Source organism: Aquarana catesbeiana, linkage group LG01 (assembly GCF_042186555.1).
Source record: "Aquarana catesbeiana isolate 2022-GZ linkage group LG01, ASM4218655v1, whole genome shotgun sequence".
Lineage (NCBI taxonomy): Eukaryota > Metazoa > Chordata > Amphibia > Anura > Ranidae > Aquarana > Aquarana catesbeiana.
In genome coordinates this window covers 212,981,569-213,004,215 of record NC_133324.1, presented here as the reverse complement: position 1 = coordinate 213,004,215, position 22,647 = coordinate 212,981,569, and positions in this window count along the sequence as shown.

Here is a 22,647-nt window from a genome sequence, read left to right as displayed (position 1 = left end):
CAGTCTTATATAGTTATAATCATCATTATATGTTTTTCATAACACTAATTAGTTTCTTAAAACACCTCTACTTATAAAATCACACTTTCATATATATTTGCTTTATACCAAAGTTGTTGGGTCCGCAGATACTAAAATTATAATATGTCTCTGTGACCTACATTACCATACATTATTTGAAATGACTTATGATAACCATATAGGTACTTTTAAAATATTTTTGACTGGCACAAAATTCACCTCTTTCTACCATGTGTTGAATTGAACTTAGTTTCAAGGGATGTTTGGACAGTTTAGCTTAGTTTGTCCAAATAGTTCCTAAAAATTCACACAATAGGTTTTGTTGGCCAAGGTGTTAGCTATTTAAACAGTTCCTTACTCGAACACAATAGGTTTAGGCCAAGTGAGGTAATTTCTATGTGATAACAGTCCGCATATCTATCTCTCTCGCTCCATCCATCAGTGAACCAATGCAAATTAACTATTGGGTACCAACAAGGGAATATGTTATAGGCTGCAGGTGGGATAGTAGCCACATGCAATACAATGGGATGCTTATGGGAAATACTGCAGGAAATTCTTACTTGCATCATAACAGTTGCCATCTAGCAAGTTGGAAACAAGATATACTGTACAGTCAATACCACAGACTTAGGAGAAATTGTATCCATACAGCAGATCATTTGGAGCAGGGAAAAATCCTACATAAGAATTTTTTTGAAAAAGGGTTATAGTGAAAAACACATCCAAAATGCATCTAACCAGTATCTAGAAGTACCCAAAGGTGATGCAGAGAACCCCATTAACTCCAAAGAGCCTAGAGATTTTTCAACTAAATTCATCACCAACTATAATAGCCAACATTGGGCAATCAAAAGCACAATAAAGAAATACTGGCCAATATTGCTACAAGATCCAGCTCTATCTACGATGCTGCCCACCAGACCTAATACTGTATTTAGAAGGGCACGAAACATCAAGAACCGTATAGCACCAAGTAACATCAAAGGACCTAAATCAAAAATCAGTAACATTCCTTCTATGTTCAACATTCAAGGTACATTTAGGTGTAAAAAAACCTAATTGCATGGCGTGTATATTCATAAAACATAGCCAGAAAGAATTCAAGGATTCCAATGGAAAAGTCTTTCAGATCAACTCATTTATCACATGTGGTACACAATGGGGTTGATTTACTGAAAGAAAATCCACTTTGCACTACAAGTGCACTGCAAGCACTTCTAAGTGCACTTGGAAGTGCAGTCGCTTTAGATCTGAGGGGAAGATCTGAAATGAGGGGAAGCTCTATTGATTTTATCATCCAATCATGTACAAGCAAAAATGCTGTTTTTTTATTTTCCTTGCATGTCCACTTCAGATCTGCAGCGACTGCACTTCCAAATTATCTACCCTGGGCATTGGATAAGCATCAAATTTTTACACCTCATTCAACTTTCGGAAGTCATTACAAAATTGGATGCTTCCATCCGGCTTGGGAATAAGGACGATTGGACTACACCACTCACTATGGGATTTTTCTATTACATCAAGCTCCAATCCTCCTTATTTCCTCTGAGACTACTTGGCGCGGAGCTTCTGGGATGCGATAAGGTTTTAAGTTAACTTTCACCCCTGGCTCGGTCACAATATCATGCCTTTTTACTGAAGTTACCCCTGGAAGAACAGAGAAGAACTCTCTATTTCTTAGTAGAAATTCCTTAGTCTCTTGTTTCTGGCTTACGGACAGGGCCTCAGTGATCTCTAACCCAGGCACGGTAGAAGGATCTGTGGTAGTCATCGCCAAGGGTGCTTGGACCATAAGGGATTCTCTGTCTTTCCAGGGCTTTCCAGAGCCTGCTGAGCCTGTTACAAGTGGGATTTAACAATGGGCATGGCTTTTCCAATCCGGTCTTGCATTTGAGCAATATGTTCCACTACACTTTTGAGTGGGGTTGCCTCTTGTTCCCAGGTCTTTTCTGTTATATCTAATAGGCCCCTCGGATGTCGGCCATACAGCAACTGGAAAGGGGAAAAGCCAGTGGAGGCTTGGGGTACCTCCCGTATAGCAAACATGAGATAGGGCAAGAGGCAGTCCCAGTCCCTACCGTCTGCCGCTACCACTCACTTTAACATTCCTTTCAGTGTTTTGTTGAATCTTTCCACTAGGCCATTTGTTTGTGGGTGGTACACAGAAGTGCGTAAGTGATAAATTTTAAACAATTTACACAACTCTTTAGTAACCTTCGACACGAACGGCGTGCCCTGGTCAGTTAACAGCTCCCGAGGAATACCCACACGTGAAAACATAAGAGAAAGCTCTTTAGCAGTACTCTTCGCTGAGGGGTTCCTTAACAGGATTGCCTCTGGGTACCGGGTGGCATAGTCCAAGACAACCAGGATATACTGGTGCCCCCTAGCGGACTTAACAAAGGGACCTACAATATCCATGGCAATCCTGTCAAAGGGCATCTCAATTATGGGTAAAGGTACCAATGGACACCGGAAATGTGAGACTGCAGCGGTGAGCTGACAAACTGGGCAAGATTCACAGTACAATTTTACCTCTTCGTGTAAGCCTGGCCAATAAAACCGTTTCAATACTCTCTCCTTAGTTTTATCCACCCTAGATGTCCCCCAAGAACATGAGAATGTGCCAGGTCTAGTACCATGCGTCTATGAAGTTGAGGTACTAGCAACTGTTCCACTCTCTCTCCTCATATTTCATCGACTCTGTATAGCAGGTCATTTTCCATAGCAAAATGTGGGAATAGAGCCTCCTCCCCTGGCTCTTGGGGTACCCCCATTTACCACTTTTACCTGTTCCCTTGCCCTAGCTAAAGTGGGGTCCCTGAGCTGGGCTGTGCCAAACTTTTCTCGGGTCATGGGCAGGTCCGGCAGATCTAACTCTGGAGGGGGGGTTCTCTGTGTCACCTGCAAGGACCTCCAAGGGAAAATTTGCAGACTCTTTCTCTTCATTCTGCCCCTTCAGCAGTTCCGGGTAGTAGGAATCCATTCCAGCTGGGGGCCCTGATCACTGGGCATTTTCCCATATGTCCCCAGAAAAAAGGGTCTCATCCGAGGATGTTATACATGAGATTTGGGACTACTCCAACCTCATGGTACATGGTGCCACAGGGAGATTCGATAGATACCATGGCTGTGGGGTAGCACTTGGTATCCCCATGAATACAAACAATGCCCATTAGCTGTCGCTGCAACATTTGGGGGTTCATGAGACTGGCATGCACTAGAGTCACTAGACTGCCAGAATCCAGCAAGGCAGTCAGATGGCAACCGTCCACTTTAATGACATAAATCTGTTTCTCAGTGCTGCCTGGCAGTTGTGGGGTGCCTCCTGGTGTAGCAACAAAAGAGCTTTGCTCTGTCATACTGTAATCCATAGATTCCTGATTTAGCAGACAACTGGTGGCCAGGAGCCCTGGTTCTTTGCAATGCCAGCACATTATAGGACCCCGGTCCTGTCTCCCTTTGGCGATTGAGCCTCTTCACACCTTGTGTCTCAGGAACCTCAATCGCATTTACCTTCTTTTTCCCCCACTTTAGGGCGGGATCACCTTTTCCCAGGTTGGTGGGCTTCCGTCTCTTGGAGAAGGATTCTTTGGGTTGGTCCATCTTAAATTGCCAATCATGGACTCGCTGAGCTCTCATAGCCATTGTTACGCCAAGGCGTGCCAGAATCTCGTTTTTCAGAGTTTTATATTGCTGTGCCTCAGCAGCATGGTCCTGGGGTAGCCCTTCATGCTCTGCCACCCTCTCAAAAACTGTGAGGAAAGACTCCACGTCATCCTCAGCTGTCATTTTCTGTAGTGCAGCCTGCACTCGCTTGCTTAAATCTGCAACATTGTCCACACGTAGGACCTTCTCAGTCAGGGACTGTACCTAACTCTGTATGATCTTATTGAACGCCTTCTGCTCCTGCATTGCCACTTGGGTAGCAGTTATCAACAAGCAGTTACCAATGAATTCAAAAATCTTCATTTTTTTTCTTTCATATTTAGATTTGTATATGGAAGTTTTAACTACTTCCAGACCGCCCACCGTTGTTATACGTCGGCACGTTGAAGAGGACGATCGTTGTTATGGCAGCAGCTAGCTGCCATAAAACCGGTATCCTCTTCTTCAGCGAGCGGTCCGCTTCAAGATAAAAGTGGTCTCTGCGACGGATTAGGCGCAAGATCACTTTTATCGGCAGTGGGAGGTGGGCTCCAGTGCCCTCCAGGGCTTACCAGATCCGTTGGTAGCAGCGGAGGTGATCGGATCCTCTCCCTAGCCTGACATGGAGATGAGTGAGGTGAAGATGGCCCCCACCCATCTCCATATCATTGCAGGGTGGAAGCAACGTCAAAACGCTCTTAAAGGGCCATTTTTTTTTTAATTTTTAAATTTTATTGTATTTTAGTGTAAATTTGAAATCTGAGGTCTTTTTGACCCCAGATCTCATATTTAAGAGGTCCTGTCATGCTTTATTCTATTACAAGGGATGTTTACATTCCTTGTAATACGAATAAAAGTGACACATTTTCTTTTAAAAGAACAGTGTAAAAATAAAAAATAAAAGGTAAAATAAATAATGAAAAAAAAAAAATTTTAAACACGCCCCGTCCTGCCGAGCCCGCGTGCAGAAGCGAACGCATATGTGAGTAGTGCCCGCATATGAAAAACGTGTTCAAACCACACATGTGAGGTATCGCCGCGATCGGTAGAGCAAGAGCAAAATTTAAAGCCCTAGAACTCCTCTGTAACTAAAAACATGCAACCTGTAGAATTTTTTAAACGTCGCCTATGGAGATTTTTAAGGGTAAAAGTTTGTCGCCATTCCATGAGCAGGCGCAATTTTGAAGCATGACATGTTGGGTATCAATTTACTCGGTGTAACATTATCTTTCACAGTATAAAAAAGTTGGGCTAACTTTATTGTTGTCTTATTTTTTAATTAAAAAAAGTGAATTTTTTCCAAAAAAAGTGCGCTTGTAAGACCGCTGCGCAAATATGTTGTAACAGAAAGTATTGCAACAACCGCCATTTTATTCTCTAGGGTGTTAGAAAAAAATATAAATAATTTTTGGGGGTTCTAACTAATTTTTTAGCAAAAAAATGTTTTTAACTTGTAAACATCAAATCTCAGAAAGAGGCTGGGTCCTTAAGTGGTTAATCAACTTTTTAGATAAGTCCCCAATTAGTTCATAACTTATGAACTTTTAAAATCAAAAATAACAAGTATGTTTAATGTTTATTATTTATATTTTATTGTTTTTTGTATGGATTATTTTTTTATGGATTCATTATATGTGCTTTTTAGAATAATTGATAAATGACCATATAACTATTTTTAATAATTTGTATCCTAATATAATCTACCTTGAAGCTATATTACTTATCAACTAGTAAAGTAATATATCAAATACCCTTTACGACACACTAGGGGTTAAAAAGATAAAAAGCAAACAAGTTAAAAAACTAAAAAGTTAATTGATACAAATAAGCAATATATTAAAATACAATTCGATATAAAATCAACGTATATAAAAAATCAATGGATTAACCATATAGCAATCTTATTATATTTATTTTTATTAAATTTTATTGAAATTTATGATTTCTACCTTTTTTCTTTTAGAAATTATATGTCATTCTTTTTATTGATATATCTTAGGCTTATTGTATGCTGTTTTTGAATATCTAGTTGTCATACTATTCCCTGTATTTTTCCAGTAGAAGTTTGCTAATCTCTGAGTATAGGATTAACCACTTCAGCCCCGGAAGGATTTACCCCCTTGCTGACCAGAGCACTTTTTACAATTTGGCACTGCATCGCTTTAACTGCTAATTGCGTGGTCATGCAATGCTGTACCCAAACAAAATTTGCGTCCTTTTCTTCCCACAAATAGAGCTTTCTTTTGATGGTATTTGATCACCTCTGCCATTTTTATTTTTTGCGCTATACACGGAAAAAGACCGAAAACTTTGAAAAAAAATGATATTTTCTACTTTTTGTTATAAAAAAAATCCAATAAACTCAATTTTAGTCATACATTTAGGCCAAAATGTATTCGGCCACATGTCTTTGGTAAAAAAAATGTCAATAAGTGTATATTTATTGGTTTGCGCAAAAGTTATAGCGCCTACAAACTAGGGTACATTTTCTGGAATTTACACAGCCTTTAATTTATGACTGCCTATGTCATTTCTTGAGGTGCTAAAATGGCAGGGCAGTACAAAACCCCCACAAATGACCCCATTTTGGAAAGTAGACACCCCAAGGAAATTTCTGAGAGGCATGTTGGGCCCATTGAATATTCATTTTTTTTGTCCCAAGTGATTGAATAATGACAAAAAAAAAATTACAAAACATTGTCACTAAATGATATATTGCTCACACAGGCCATGGGCATATGTGGAATTGCACCCCAAAATATATTCAGCTGCTTCTCTTGAGTACGGGGATACCACATGTGTGGGACTTTTTGGGAGCCTAGCCGCGTACGGGGACCCGAAATCCAATCACTGCCTTCAGGATTTCTAAGGGCGTAAATTTTTGATTTTACTCCTCACTACCTATCACAGTTTTGAAGGCCATAAAATGCCCAGATGGCATAAACCCCCCCCCCCAAATGACCCAATTTTGGAAAGTAGACACCCCAAGCTATTTGCTTTGAGGCATGTTGAGTCCATGGAATATTTTATATTTTGACACAAGTTGCGGGAAAGTAACACATTTATTTTTTTTTTGCACAAAGTTGTCACTAAATGATATATTACTCACACAGGCCATGGGCATATGTGGAATTGTACCCCAAAATACATGTAGCTGCTTCTCCTGAGTATGGGGATACCACATGTGTGGGACTTTTTAGGAGCCTAGCCGCGTACGGTGAGTATTTTGCAGCTCTCATTTGTTTTTGAAAATGAAGAAAGACAGGAAAAAATGTTTTTTTTCTTTTTTCAATTTTCAAAACTTTGTGACAAAAAGTGAGGTCTGCAAAATACTCACTATACCTCTCAGCAAATAGCTTGGGGTGTCTACTTTCCTAAATGGGGTCATTGGGGGGGGGGGGTTTTGCCACCTGGACATTCCATGGCCTCCGAAACTGTGATAGGCAGTGAAGAGTGAAATCAAAAATTTACGCCCTTAGAAAGCCTGAAGGCGGTGCTTGGTTTTCGGGGTCCCGTGCGCGGCTAGGCTCCAAAAAAGTCCCACACATGTGGTATCCCCATACTCAGGAGAAGCAACAGAATGTATTTTGGGGTGTAATTTCACATATTCCCATGGCATGTTTGAGCAATATATCATTTAGTGACAACTTTGTGCAAAAAAAAAAAAAAAGTGTCTCTTTCCCGCAACTTGTGTCACAATATAAAATATTCCATGGACTCGACATGCCTCTCAGCAAATAGCTTGGGGTGTCTACTTTCCAAAATGGGGTCATTTGGGGGGGTTTTGAACTGTCCTGGCATTTTATGCACAACATTTAGAAGCTTATGTCACACATCACCCACTCTTCTAACCACTTGAAGACAAAGCCCTTTTTTTTGCAAGAAAATTACTTTGAACCCCCAAACATTATATATTTTTTTAAAGCAAATGCCCTACAGATTAAACAGTAGGTGTTTCATTTTTTTTTTCACACAGTATTTGCGCAGCGATTTTTCAAACTCATTTTTTGGAGAAAAAACACACGCTAATACTCAACTAGTGTATGGTAGCGTTCAAAACATTCACCAATGCAAAGACCAGGATTGTCAGGACAGGAGGGACAATAATAGCGGGTGTCACACCTATATCCACGCTTGCTGCAGACACATCTTTTTTGGGGGGGTTCATTGGGTAGGGGTACTTGGGAGGACATAAAGAAAATGCCTCTCATGCAGCCGACTGCATTTGGTTGGGGATGTGAATGGGGGAAGTACGGGTGCTGCAGAAGTGGTGGGTTCTCATTTAGGATTGGCGAATCCAGCAGGAAGGGCATTATGGGCACGACGGGCCTGTGTTTGTCTTCTTCTTGGTGGCAGCGGGACACTACTTGTGCTTGCCACCTCACCAGCTTGAACTGCACTTATGGGACTCGCCACGTCACCAAGTGTTACTGCAGTGCTGGTTTGACTATGACCGGGGTGTACTAGGCTGCTGGCGCTTGCCAGTTCACCAAAACATTACCAAAAAAACTTTTAGCGATCGCAGGGATCAGGCCTGACTCTGCGAACGCTGCAGTTATGCGTTTAGTGTTTTGTAAGTGACAGTGATCGATCGATACTGCACTTGGGTGGGCTGGGCTGGGCTGGGCCGGGCGGAGGGGCAAAACGCAGGTGCTAGCAGGTATCTGGGCTGATGCCGCTAACACTGCATTTTTGGGAACCCTAAACTGCTGGGGACGCTAGTATAGATCTGATCGGATCAGATATTGATCCGATCAGATACTATACCACTAAGGGAGGCGTATGCTTCGTGCGTGGGTGTTAGCGGTACTGGCGCTAACCTGATGCTGCTTGGGGCTGGTGCTTGCCAGTTAACCAAAACACTACCAAAAAAACTGTTAGCGATCGCAGGGATCAGGCCTGACTCTGCGAACGCTGCAGTTATGCGTTTAGTGTTTTGTAAGTGACAGTGATCGATCGATACTGCACTTGGGTGGGCTGGGCCGGGCCAGGCGGAGGGGCAAAACGCAGGTGCTAGCAGGTATCTGGGCTGATCCCACTAACACTGCGTTTTTGGGAACCCTAAACTGCTGGGGACGCTAGTATAGATCTGATCGGATCAGATATTGGCCAGTTCAGATACTATACCACGAAGGGAGGCATATGCTACGTGCGTGGGTGTTAGCGGTACTGGCGCTAATCTGACGCTGCCTGGGGCGACGCAAATCACAGCTGGGCGATCAGGGGGCTAAACCTTTATTCGGTAATAAACGGCGGGTGCCCTGACACTATAAAAAATAAACGAACTAACCAGCGTCACCCGTAACGGTTATACGGTGATCAGTGGTGAAAGGGTTAACTAGGGGGCAATCAAGGGGTTAAAACATTTATTAGATAGTATATGGGGGTCCCTGTCGCTATAAAACGCTGACGGCGAACCTATATATTTACCTCCCTAACTAGCGTCACCAGTGTCACTAATACAGCGATCAGAAAAATGATCGCTTAGCGACACTGATGACGGGCGGGTGATCAGGGGGTTAAAACTTTATTAGGGGGGTTAGGGGGGTATCCTAGACCTAAAGGGGGTTAACACTCACTGCCCTAACACACTAACTGTCACAAACTGACACCATGCAGCAATCAGAAAAAAAAAAACTGATTGGTGTCAGTGTGACGGGGGGGGGGTGATGGGGGGTGATCGGGGGGCGATCGGGGGGGGATCGGGGGTGTAAAATATGCCTGGCATGTTCTACTGTGAGGTGTAGTGTTGTGCAACTCACTCAGATGTCTTCTCTACTCGGCGCCGGAACGGAAATTGCCGAGCCGAGGAGAGATGACATCACATCCTCTGCCTCTGTGTACTACACAGAGGCAGGGGACGATTCTCATTGGTTGGGAGCGACCGCGAGGGGGGCCACGAATGGATGGCCTCCCCCTCATCTCTGATCGCTGCCAGACCAAAGCCGACCGCCTCGGGCACCGGGGGGGGTCCGATCGGACCCCCCGCCCGCGGGAAGGCAATCACGTACCAGGTACGTGATTTTGCCTGCCCGTGCCATTCTGCCGCAGTATATCTGCGTTAGGCGGTCGACAAGTGGTTAAAAACCCAGGACAATCAATCTCAGCTACAAAAGGTCTCTCTGAATAACATAGGGCGGACCTGAGGAAAGAAGGCCACGCCCTCCGAAACGTGTTGTTCTGGCAACCACACAGCGTCTCCTGTCAGTTTGCTCCATCCAAGCTCTTCCCGGGACAAGTGCTGAAGGTGCCCCACAGCTCTCTCCTGACCGGCCGTCTCTAGAGTCAGTGAGTGGCTTGCTCATGGCCTGTTGGCAGCTGCTTGATAAGCCTGTGTCTGTGGAGGCAGCCCATCCATCCAACTAGTGGATCTTTCATCTATTCCAAAGCACGGATGTGTCCCTGGTCAGGGCTCTCTTTTGGAGGAACTGCTTGACGCTTATGATTTACCTTTACTTGTGAGTATATCTGTTTTATCTTTTTATCTTACAATAAGCAGACATTATTGCACCATGAGCCTGTGTGAGCCTTATTCCCTTTTGTTTTCACAGCCAACAGTCTCCCGTTGATCACTGAACTGCAAGGAGTGTGGTGCTGGATAGATTGTTTCACATTAACTATCTTCATTAAGGGATTCCTTTGTCATTTTATTCTTGGCTTGGACTGGACATTCTTAGCACAAAGATTGTTTTGTCTTATTACTGACTGCACTATATACTCTAAACTGTATTATATATACTACACGGACTGCACTATATACTCTGAACAGTATTATATATATTATACGGACTGAACTATATACTCCGAACTGTATTATATATACTATATGGACTGCACTATATACTCTGAACTGTATTATATATACTATACGGACTGAACTATATACTCCGAACTGTATTATATATACTATATGGACTGCACTATATACTTTGAACTGTATTATATATACTGCACGGACTTCACTATATACGTTGAACTGTATTATATATACTACACGGACTTCACTATATACTCTGAACTGTATTATATATACTATACGGACTGCACTATATACTGTGAACTGTATTATACAGTCATGGCCAAAATTGTTGGCACCCCAGAAATTTTTCCAGAAAATAAAGTATTTCTCACAGAAAAGTATGGCAGTAACACCTGTTTTGCTATACACATGTCTATTCCCTTTGTGTGTATTGGAACAAAACAAAAAAGGGAGGAAAAAAAGCAAACTAGACATAATGTCACACAAAATTCCAAAAATGGGGTGCTCAAAATTCTTGGCACCCTTTCAAAATTGTGGATAAATAAGATTGTATCAAGCATGTGATGCTCCTTTAAACTCACCTGGGGCAAGTAACAGGTGTGGGCAATATAAAAATCACACCTGAAAGCAGATAAAAAGGAGAGAAGTTCACTTAGTCTTTGTATTGTGTGTCTGTGTGTGCCACACTAAGCATGGGCAAAAGAAAGAGGAGAAGAGAACTGTCTGAGGACTTGAGAACCAAAATTGTGGAAAAATATCAACAATCTCAAGGTTACAAGTCTATCTCCAGAGATCTAGATTTGCCTTTGTCAACATTATCAAGAAGTTTGCAACCCATGGCACTGTAGCTAATCTCTCTGGGCGTGGACAGAAGAGAAAAATTGATGAAAGGTTGCAACGCAGGATAGTCCAGATGGTGGATAAGCAGCCACAAACAGGTTCCAAAAAAATTCAAGCTGTCCTGCATGTCAGTGTCAGTGCAAACTATCCGTCGACATTTAAATGAAATGAAATGCTATGGCAGGGGACCCAGGAGGACCCCACTGCTGACACAGAGACATAAAAAAGCAAGACTACAGTGTACCAAAATATACTTGAGTAAGCCAAAATCCTTCTGGGAAAACATCTTGTAGACAGATGAGACCAAGATAGAGCTTTTTGGTAAAGCACATCATTCTACTGTTTACCGAAAAGGGAATGAGGCCTACAAAGAAATGAACACAGTACCTACAGTGAAATATGGTGGAGGTTCAATGATGTTTTGGGGTTGTTTTGCTGCCTCCGGCACTGGGTGCCTTGAATGTGTGCAAGGCATCATGAAATCTGAGGATTACCAAAGGATTTTGGGTCGCACTGTAGAGCCCAGTGTCAGAAAGCTGGGTTTGCGTCCGAAATCTTGGGTCTTCCAGCAGGACAATGACCTCAAACATATGTCAAAAAGCACCTACACTAACTGCACTCTATACTCTGAACTGTGTAATGTATATACTACGCTGACTGACTGCACACTACACTAACTACCTGCCTCATCTCCATTCATTCACTATATACTGTAATGTTCGAGGCGAGCTTACATTAGACTCAAACATCGGGACCATCCTTAGGCTTGACAGGTTTAGTATCTTTTTACTCACTCACTGCTTTCAGGATGTATCTCCCCTGTGATAAATGAACCCTGATGCACTCAGTTCTAAGCCCTTTCAAGTTTAAAGGTGTCACATCACCAATCGAGTACAGTCGGTACTTGATTATGTTGTAAAAAGTGCAGAGGAGGCATTGGAGTTCCCCTCATATCCCAATAAAGAGTACCTGTCAAGTACACACACTAATGAACACAAGAGCATGCATTTAGCTCAGGGGTTTAAATAAATGATGATTGCATGACACATAGGTATTTCCACAAATATCAAAATGTGAGGAATACTTGTAGGGGCATTATTTACAGTTAACTCTAAAGTGATGAGCTGTAAGGGATTTTAAAGCACTACCTAACAAACATTTTGGTTCAATTCAATTTGTTTCCATTTCACAACGCATGCATTTTTAAATATTAAGTTTCTTTTTTGACACTATTCTTGATGCATGTGAATGGGAAATAAAAAGCAGTATCCGGAGGAAAAGATAAAAATGAAGTAGTAGCAGGTAAGCTGTGAATACATTATAGCATTATACTTTAAATTTTGACTGGAGCTTTAAATCATTGTATGAGAAAATATAGGGTTCTAATTAAATAAGCTGTGTTATTTATCTTTATGAACAACACCCAGTATATAAATAGAAATTACTAAGTGGATACAATATTATTTATGAAGAAATGGATTCAGCTGTGGCTGCTAAATGTGTACATCAATCTAGATGTAGCGATTAACCTATTACATTTTGCTCTTTTTGCAGAGATTAATAATGTGCTTTCATGCAAAGTTCCATTCTAAATACATTTTATTAAGTACTCTTCCTATGCAAAGAAAAAACAAAGCAATTGTTTCTGGATTTTGAGAACTTTTAAATAGGATAATCACTGTTCTGATGTCGATAGCAATGATGCAAAAGCAAACACGGTGAAACGTTCCCATTCTGTTGGTTGTAGTGCAAGGGGTCTTGAACCTAATGTATTAACTCTTTTGTGATTGAGGTCTTTAAAATTCATTATGGCCAATTTCAAGGCTAATAAACAAGTGGTTGTTAAACAGAGGGCAGTAGGATCTGGGCACTGTCAGAGAGGACATGTATAAGGCAACAAAAAAATTGAAAATACTATTCAGTGTGTAGAGGGTCCTCCATCATAGGCAAGTTCAAGAGCAATAAAAAGCAAGTCTGACAAGCAGACTCCTGCCTGCCAGACAGAAGCATTCAGCCTGTTTTGCTGCCACCCAATTGCTTCCACAAAACCCCCATTATTGGCGCTCCCCCTGCACTTGCCCCCACCATGTATCTTGCGCTCCGCTTGGCCATCTGCAGGACCAATATAGCGAGTGCCACCAGTTGAAGAGAAGGGAGCAGACAGGACACATGTCCACTCTCCTTTCCTCCTTGTTGCTGACTCCGAAAACAACATATTTGATGTCGCTTCCGGGTCCCCCCGTTAGTGTCCCCGGCTAGTATAGCCAGAAAAGAATGTATTGCAATGTGATTTGCATTGAACTACATACAGTGGAGCACAGGGGAGACATCTCAATAAAGAGAACCGGTCACCAAAAAATCATCACCTAGGGGACATTTTGTCCCCTAGGTGATGAAAGAAAAAAGTTATGTAAAAAAAATGTTTTTAATTCTAAAAAATGTAAGTTACACCCAAGTACACAAAATTCCCCCGAAAAAAATATTTTTGAGGCCCCCCCACCCCCACATATACGCACGTACGAACGTAAATGCATGAATAAGCATGAAAACACTGGACCTCCTCCGTAAAACACTAAACTGATGACCTATAGGGTTTTTTTTAAATGTCGCCATTGGAATGGAAATTATAAGGTACTGAAGTTCATCACCATTTTCACGGGTGGAAGCAAATTTAAGGTTTAACAAAAAAGTGGGTAATTTATTGCGTTTATGTACCCTAAAATTAACTTTAGTGTATTTTTTACTGAAATTTTGCACTTAGACCTTTGCAGTAATATCATGTGACATGGAAAATTGGAACTACTAATATTTTATCCTCTAGGGTGTCTGCTTTCAGAAAATATATAATGTTTTGGGGATTTTATATAATCTTCAGGCCCAAAATGATTTTTAAAGCATGTGTGCAAAACATACTAAAATGACGCTGGCAGTGAAAGGGTTAAGCTATGTGCAGTGTAATGGAACAATATGATTTGCCAAAACGACATAATTGACATTGTAATCTGGCATCACATAATTTATATGGGAAATACATTTTTTGTAATTTTACATTATTTCTGGCTTACATTGAGTAGCAACACCCCTATCTGAATAATTTAACCTGGAAAAAGGTATTTTTTCTGGCTTTTTGCTGCAACACAAAAAAAGAAAAATTCCTCAGCTTTATACCAAACAAAGGCAAAATGTTTCATAGCATAGCTTGTGATCTTATTTTCGTGCAACGCCACAGTGTATTGCCTGCATGAAATGTGAACACAGAATGCACAAAAACACTTCAAAACCACAACCCTACTTTACAGAGAAGAGGCAGTTGTAATGAAGAAATTAAAATTATAGAGTCATATTTCAGAGAAAAGATCCAGACATATAGCATTGACTGTAGAGTATGTAAACAGCTTGATTGGGCAGCAATGTAAGAGAGACATGGCAGGTATTATTGTGAAATAAAATTTACAGTTTATTATGTTATAGAAAATAGCCACAAATTCAACACAGACATGCTGTACATCATGGATGCTTTTTTTAAATATTTTGCCAGGCTGTTATGTAAGAGGGATAGACAAGGCAGGTTTTATCATGAAATAAAAATGAAAGTGTACCATATACCGGACATAAGTCAGAAATATAGTACAGGAACAACTCACATCACGTGGGCCATTTTACTAGGTCGTTATGTAAGAGGGAGAGACAAGGCAGGTTTTATTGTGAAATAAAAAAATACAGTGTATTATATAATATCACAGACAAAACTGAAAATAGGTATTTTAACTAGGCTGCTTTGTAAGAGGGAGAGACAAGGCATGTTTTATCATAAAATAAAAATTACAGTGAATTATGTCCGGAATATGACCCAGAAAGTACAATGTTGTAGCACAGACATGCTGTGCCTTATTAAAAAAGAATAAGAAAGGGGGGGGGTTGGCGCTGTTCTGTGAAAAAATATGTATAATCAGCAGAGAATGAAAGGCCCTGCTTATACTGATAAATTATGCATAAAGTGACATGTGCTGACAAATAAAAATATAATAAGTGTAAAGTGACATATGTTAGTAAAAAAACTAATAAAACCATATAAAACAACCAGTGCTAATAGAAAAGCATCAATCAGCACTAATGAAACTATCAGCTGTGAAAAGTGACATGTGCTGATCAAAAAGATTAAATATAAAGTGACTTGTGCAACCAGAAAAAAATATAACTGGTGCTAGTGATATGTATGACCACAATGTGTCAAATTCATGAATGAAAAACAAAAATCAAAACACAAAAATCAAAAACAATAAATGTCCATGAAAAAAGTTCCGAAAGTGACAGGTGCTTTTTCAAAATAGTGACAAGTGCTTCTCCAAATGGTGACAATTCATAAAAGTGATGGCGGTGATGGCTGTGCTCCCCTTATGTGCTTTCACTCACCGGAGCGCTTCACCCCTGCAGGGGTACAAGCATATAATAGAAGTACACTCCCGGTCCCGGTGCTCTTCTGCTGGAATGCTCCCCTCGTTCGTAACACCAGAGTAGAAGCCCATCCACGAGTGAAAAAAGATGAAAACTTCTACAGCCTCCCGTCTGCAGCATCATCTCCAGCCAGGTATCCACATGTTTACCAGAAAGAAGTAGGAAAAATCCACATAGCATGACTCCGTATTATTTTTATTAAAATTAAAATTAAAATTAAAAGTCAATAAGTTCAAAAAACAATAAGTTTAAAAAAGGGAGAGAGCTCCAGTGCTCTAACAATCTCCACACGGAACGCGGAAGCAACGCTCTCTCTGTTCTCCTCACTCTGAGCGTGCAAAGATCATACTACAAAAACCGCAAGTACCGGATGTGACGTGTTACGTATCAAGTTAGTCCCGCCTCACACGGACATCATCTGAGGCGCTGCCATCTTGATACACCACACGTCTTAAATCACGGGTGGAGATGTCATTGCGGCCAATCACCGACTGCAGTTTACTATCAACCAATGGCCACATCAAAGCTAAACTTCATATTGTACCACCATAACTAGATTGACGGCCCCCAGGCCCCACCCAGTGGTGCAGAAAAAACATAACAACAGTATGTTCAAAGCCTAGATAATTTAAAAACTATCACTAGGCGCCTCCTAGTGGTAAAGGATAAATATCCACTTAAGGACCAGCCTCGTTTTGGATTTTAGGTGTTTCCATGTTTAAAACAGTTTTTTTTTTGCTAGAAAATTACTTAGAACCCCCAAACATTATATATGGTTTTTCTTCTAACACCCTAGAGAATAAAATGGCAGTCGTTGCAATACTTTTTTGCACTATATTTGCTCAGCGGTCTTAATTTTTGGAAAAAATTCACTTTTTTGAATAAAAAAATAAGGCAACAGTAAAGTTAGCCCAATTTGTTTTATATTGTGAAATATAATGTTATGCCAAGTAAATTGATACCCAACATGTCACGCTTGAAAATTGTGCCCGCTCGTGGAATGGCGTCAAACTTTTACCCTCAAAAATCTCCATAGGTGACGTTTAAAAAATTCTACAGGTTGCATATTTTGCACTACAGAGGAGGTCTAGGGCTAGAATTATTGCTCCCGCTCTACCGGTCACTGTGATACCTCACATGTGTGGTTTGACCACCGTTTTCATATGCGGGCGCTACTCGCATATGCGTTTGCTTCTGCGCGTGAGCCTGTCGGGACGGGGGGGGGTTACATTTTTTATTTTTTTTTTTTATTTATTTTACAATATTTTATTTATTTTTACACTGTTTTAAAAAAAAATGGTGTCACTTTTATTCCTATTACAAGGAATGTAAACATCCCTTGTAAAAGAAAAAAGCATGGCAGGACCTCTTCAATATGAGATCTGGGGTCAAAAAGACCTCAGATCTCATATTTACACTAAAATGCAATAAAAAAAAAAAAAAAAAAGTCATTAAAAAAAATGACATTTGAAAAAATGTGCCTTTAAGAGGCGTGGACGGAAGTGACGTTTTGATGTCGCTTCCGCCCAGCAGTGTCATTGAGACGAGTGGGCACCATCTTAGCCTCACTCGTCTCCAGACACACCACAGAGGAGGACGCGATCGCCTCCGCCGCTACCGATGGCTCCGGTAAGCAGCGGAGGGCACCGGATCGCGGTGGGAGGGGGGCCCCCCTCCCACCACCAATAAAAGTGATCTCACGGCGAATCCGCCACAGGGACCACTTTTATCTGAAAGTCGGCCGCCGCACGAAAACGGGATACCGGGGTTATGGCAGCTAGCTGCTGCCATAACAATGATATCCGCCGCCAAAGTTTGGACGTACATCATCGTGCGGCGGTCGGTAAGTGGATATGTATAGCAGCAATGACACAACCAGCTGGATGCAATCCAGATATTACATGGTAAGAGATATAAAAATGAAAATAAATGAAAACTACATTTAAAAACTACACCACTAATACGCATGTGTTGTAAATGTGTGAGATAGAATATAAAAGAAAAAAATTATTACTAAGCAGAAAGAATGTAAAAATAATGTAAAAATAACAAAAATTGGGACACCCTTATATTTTTATTACCACCTCTCCAATGATCATTAATCAAATCGATACCGTAAAAAATTAATCCTGTGGGGTCCCTATTGTGAAACTCGTCAAAGTGTCTAGAAAGGTTGTGTTTAGGGAAACCTTTCCTAATATTATTTATATGTTCTCGAATCCTGACAAAAAGAGGCCTGGTGGTTCTACCTACATATTGTAACCGGCATGGACATTCAATGACGTATGTCACGTGGGTACTGTTACAGGTAATAAGTTCCCTAATTTAGTATTCTTTACTAGTTCTAGATTTAAAAGACACCTTTTTCCTTGGTTGCTTTTTTACTCACGCGGCAAGGTAGGCATTTCTGACACTTATAAAAACCTTTCATTATATATGTGTGCATATAGATGTGTATGGGTATGCATGTATATATATATATATATATATATATATATATCTATATATAGATATATAGATATATAGATATATCTATATAGATATAGATATCTATATTTATCTATCTATATCTATATAGATATATGTATATATAGATATATATACAGTATATATCTATATATATAAGGTGTTGTGGACTGATGAAACAAAGATTGAGTTACTTGGTCATAACAAGGGGCGTTATGCATGGCAGCAAAAGAACACAGCATTCCAAGAAAAACACTTTCTACCCACAGTAAAATTTGGTGGAGGTTCCATCATGCTGTGGGGCTGTGTGAGTAGTGTAGGTACTGGGAATCTGGTTAAAGTTGAGGGTCGCATGGATTCCACTCAATATCAGCAGATTCTTGAGAATAATGTCGAGGGGCGCATGAGCGGAAGCCTAGGAGAGTGTTAATGCCGTCTTAGAGCTCTGCTCCTGGGACCAATACACTGGAGGACTACAGGTCCCAGAGGCAACGTGAATGGTACACAGCGATAGCTGGTACTCCCTAGAGCCCTCAGGTATTACTATCATGGTCCTGCGGGGCCTGAAACTTAAGTATAAAGCAGGTATGGCTAAAGAAGCGCCGGTCAGGCTGTCTTCCAAGATGGCGGCGGCAGTTACCTCACAGCCCTGTACACCGCACACTAGAAAAGCACTGCAACACAGTTCAAAGATTCAGGATTTCACCGCTGAGTCTGACTCTGATACTGGTGGCTCACAGACTGTGATTCAATCTGACATGTTTAAAACGTTTGAACGCATGCTACAGAAAGCCCTCAAACAAACTTCAGATCACATTACTGATAAATTGACAAAAGAAATAAGGGAGCTGGGACAGAGAATGGCTGAGCTGGAATTGCAGGTGGATGAAATAGATAGCCACACGCAGCACTATATCTCTGAATTTGAGAACCTTAATGAGGAAAATCTTATGCTACAATCACGTTTGGAGGACCAGGAAAATAGAGACAGGCGATCGAATCTGAAAATTAGGGGAATCCCTGAGACTGTCATTGATCTTCAAGCCACTATGATAGCATTATTCCAGGAATTACAGCCTGGTATTCCTGTGGATAGATTGGAAATGGACAGAGTGCACAGGGCTTTAGCTCCTCGCAAAACCAATGGCCCCCCCTAGAGACATAATTGCCAAATTTCATTATTATAGAACCAAAGAGCAATTACTTTCAGCTGCTAGAGGGAGAGATTCTCTGCAATTCCAGGGCCATGTGTATCAGCTTTTTGCAGATATTTCCCCACTCACAACAAAATCAGATCACCTATCATTGGGGATTTCCCTTTTCTCTTCGATTCACGCACCTTGAAACCAAGTATGTTTGTCGCTCTTCAGTGGACTTGCAGTCGGCCATGATTGAAATGGGTATTGCAGATAAAACATTACCTAAAGATCAACCTCGTAGACGATCGGCCTCCAACTCCCCTCCACAAAATACAGCAGCAGGCTTCAATAATCCCTCTTCCTCTTCACGTCAGAATATCCATAAACGTGGACAATTTGAAAATTGAACGCCATCTAATGAAGATTCCATGGACTGACCTATACACTTTGTCCAGATCACAACTCACTATTGGATCCCAGTACTCGGTGCTGGTTAATACACTTTTCTGCTGACACCAACAAAGTCACAAATTCTTACTGGACTCTTGCATTTTTAAAAATTTTTTTTTTCATCTATCTTGAATCTTAAACATTTATTTATTTATTTATCTGCTATTATATCCTTCCCCAGGACTTCAGTCACTATTGGTACCTACTAAATGCCAATTATATATAATTTTTATGAGGTTCTTTAATTTTTTTTTTTTTTCATCTTAAGTTGATGAGACTCCTTAAGCCTTTCTGTTTTATCTTTACTCTTAAAAATAGTGTTTTTTGAGAGTTTTGGGATTTACTAGCTCGCCTGACATATCTTATATATGGTTTTTCGTTCGCTTTTGATGGTTCTTGTTTATCTTTTTATAACCAAGCTACCACTCTAATTTTTGATCTCATTAATTACCTATTTCCTTTTTTTTTCAGGTTTTCATGGGGTTATGTATGTGTATGTGTATGTGTGCGTATATATGTGCATATACATATATACAGGTATATTTTTTCTCTTTTTTGTTGATTAGAGTGAGCTTGGTAGTTGGTAGTTATTGTTACACCTAGATTACAAATGCTATATTTTAAGGATAGTTACTTATATAACCCCTGCGGTGTTGCTCTTCCCTTAGGAATTTCTTGCTGCCCCCTTTACCACCCTCAGACCCCTGCTACTATTATGCAGGATTCTGTTGGTGGCCCTGGAACCTCTCGGAGATTTTCGATTACTCTCTCGAGACGTTCCCACACCCTACTGTTCTGTCTCAATTTATTGATATTATGTCCTTATACTAGGGTAGTTCAATTTCATTATTTTACTTTTTTCTCTATCACTTTCTTCTCTCTTTTATCTCTCCAGGTGGTCATGGTTCTTGGTATGTGTTATATTCCTCATGATATAATAATATCCCTGACACAATTATGGCCCCCATAAATATTTTATCTTTAAATGTACAAGGGTTTAATATTCCACATAAACGCACAAAGGCTATGGGCTCCTTTACAGCTAAGAAAGCTCATATTATTTGTTTGCAGGAAACCCATTTTACAGACAAAGTTTACCCTAAGTTCCTTTCGACCTCATACCCAAAAGTTTACGCCGCCTCTGCCTCAGTTAAAAAGCGTGGAATTCTTATTGCCTTCCATCGCAATACTCCCTTTACCCTTGTGTCACAGTTAAATGACCCAGAAGGAAAATATATATTACTTACTGGCTATATTTCTGATACTCCCATTATGATAGTATCTTACTATGCCCCAAATAAACGCCCAGAAGCTTTTTTATCCCATCTTTTTCAACTTGGTAATACGCACAAATTTGGTACGGTTGTCCTGTGTGGAGACTCTAATGCAACGGTTTTTCCTTTTTTAGATAAATCCCTTCGGCCCCAACTACATGCTCTGCTAAATTTACTCTCCAATGTCTGCTTTCTACTCATAACTTAGTAGATACTTGGCGAGAACTTAATCCTACCAGTAAACGTTTCACACATTATTCATATCCACATAACTCTTTCTCACGTATTGATCATATCTTAGCCCCATCCAGCATGATACCAGAAATTATTTCCTCTAAAATAATCCCATTTCCATGGACTGACCACTGCGCAGTTTTCACAACTATAGCTTCCACTATTCCCAGGTCACACGACACCACTTGGTGTGTTAATGACTCCATACTAACCCATCCATCCCATTGAACTGAGATTGAAGGGGCAATCACTGATTACCTTTCATTCAATGGCAAGGATGATGTCTCCCCCCTCACACTGTGGGAGGCCCATAAAGCGGTCATTCGGGGCAGATTGATACAACAAGCAAGAGCAATTAAAAAAGAACGCAAACTAATGTTCACAAAGCTTGAGGCTGTTTACAATAAATGCCATAGGGCCTTTCAATCTTCCCCGAATGCCACCAACAACTCAAAGCTGGAGAAAGCTCGTCTTGATCTAAACCTTTTTCTAACTGACTCTGCTAATAAATTATTAGGTAAACGCCAACATATCCAATATCTTAAAGCTAATAAACCAGACACCCCCATGGCGCGTAGTTTAAAGGCGATACAACATGCACAGACTTCTTTCAGACTGAAAATATCCCATGATGGATATACTAGCAACCCAGTTAAAATATTAGAGATATTTTGCACTAATTTAGCTAAATTGTATTCCTCTGCTCAAGACTTTGATAAGACAAAAGCAGACACTCTGTTTTCCAATATTATGCTCCCTACCTTAGACCAGGAACAACGAGATACTCTTGAGTGCCCCATAACAGCACCTGAAGTTCTGACTGCCATTAAAATATTAAAAACACATAAGAGACCGGGTCTCGATGGGTTCTCGGCATTATATTACAAACAGTATGCGCACATTTTAGCACCGATCTTGACCAGAGCCTTTAATTCTATCCTGAAAGGTTACTCATTTGGGTCTGATACACTGACCTCCATTATAGCAATGATTCCCAAACCCCGCTCAGACTCTACCTCTTGGACCAATATCTCTCCTTAACCTAGATATTAAATTGCTAGCCAAGATCCTGGCGACTCGCTTGAATAACATTATAGGTCGACTAATTCACCGGGACCAAACAGGATTTATGCCAACACGCCAGGCAGGTGATAATATCAGACGAGCTCTCTTACTTATTCACGCAGCTAAGGTCAGACACATTCCTACATGCCTATTATCCCTGGATATCCAAAAAGGCTTTTGATTCTGTCACCTGGCCATATTTGCAGTACATGCTTCAAAAATGGGGATTTGGGAACCATTTTCTTACATGGATCTCCTCTTTGTATAACAACCCAAAGGCATACATTAA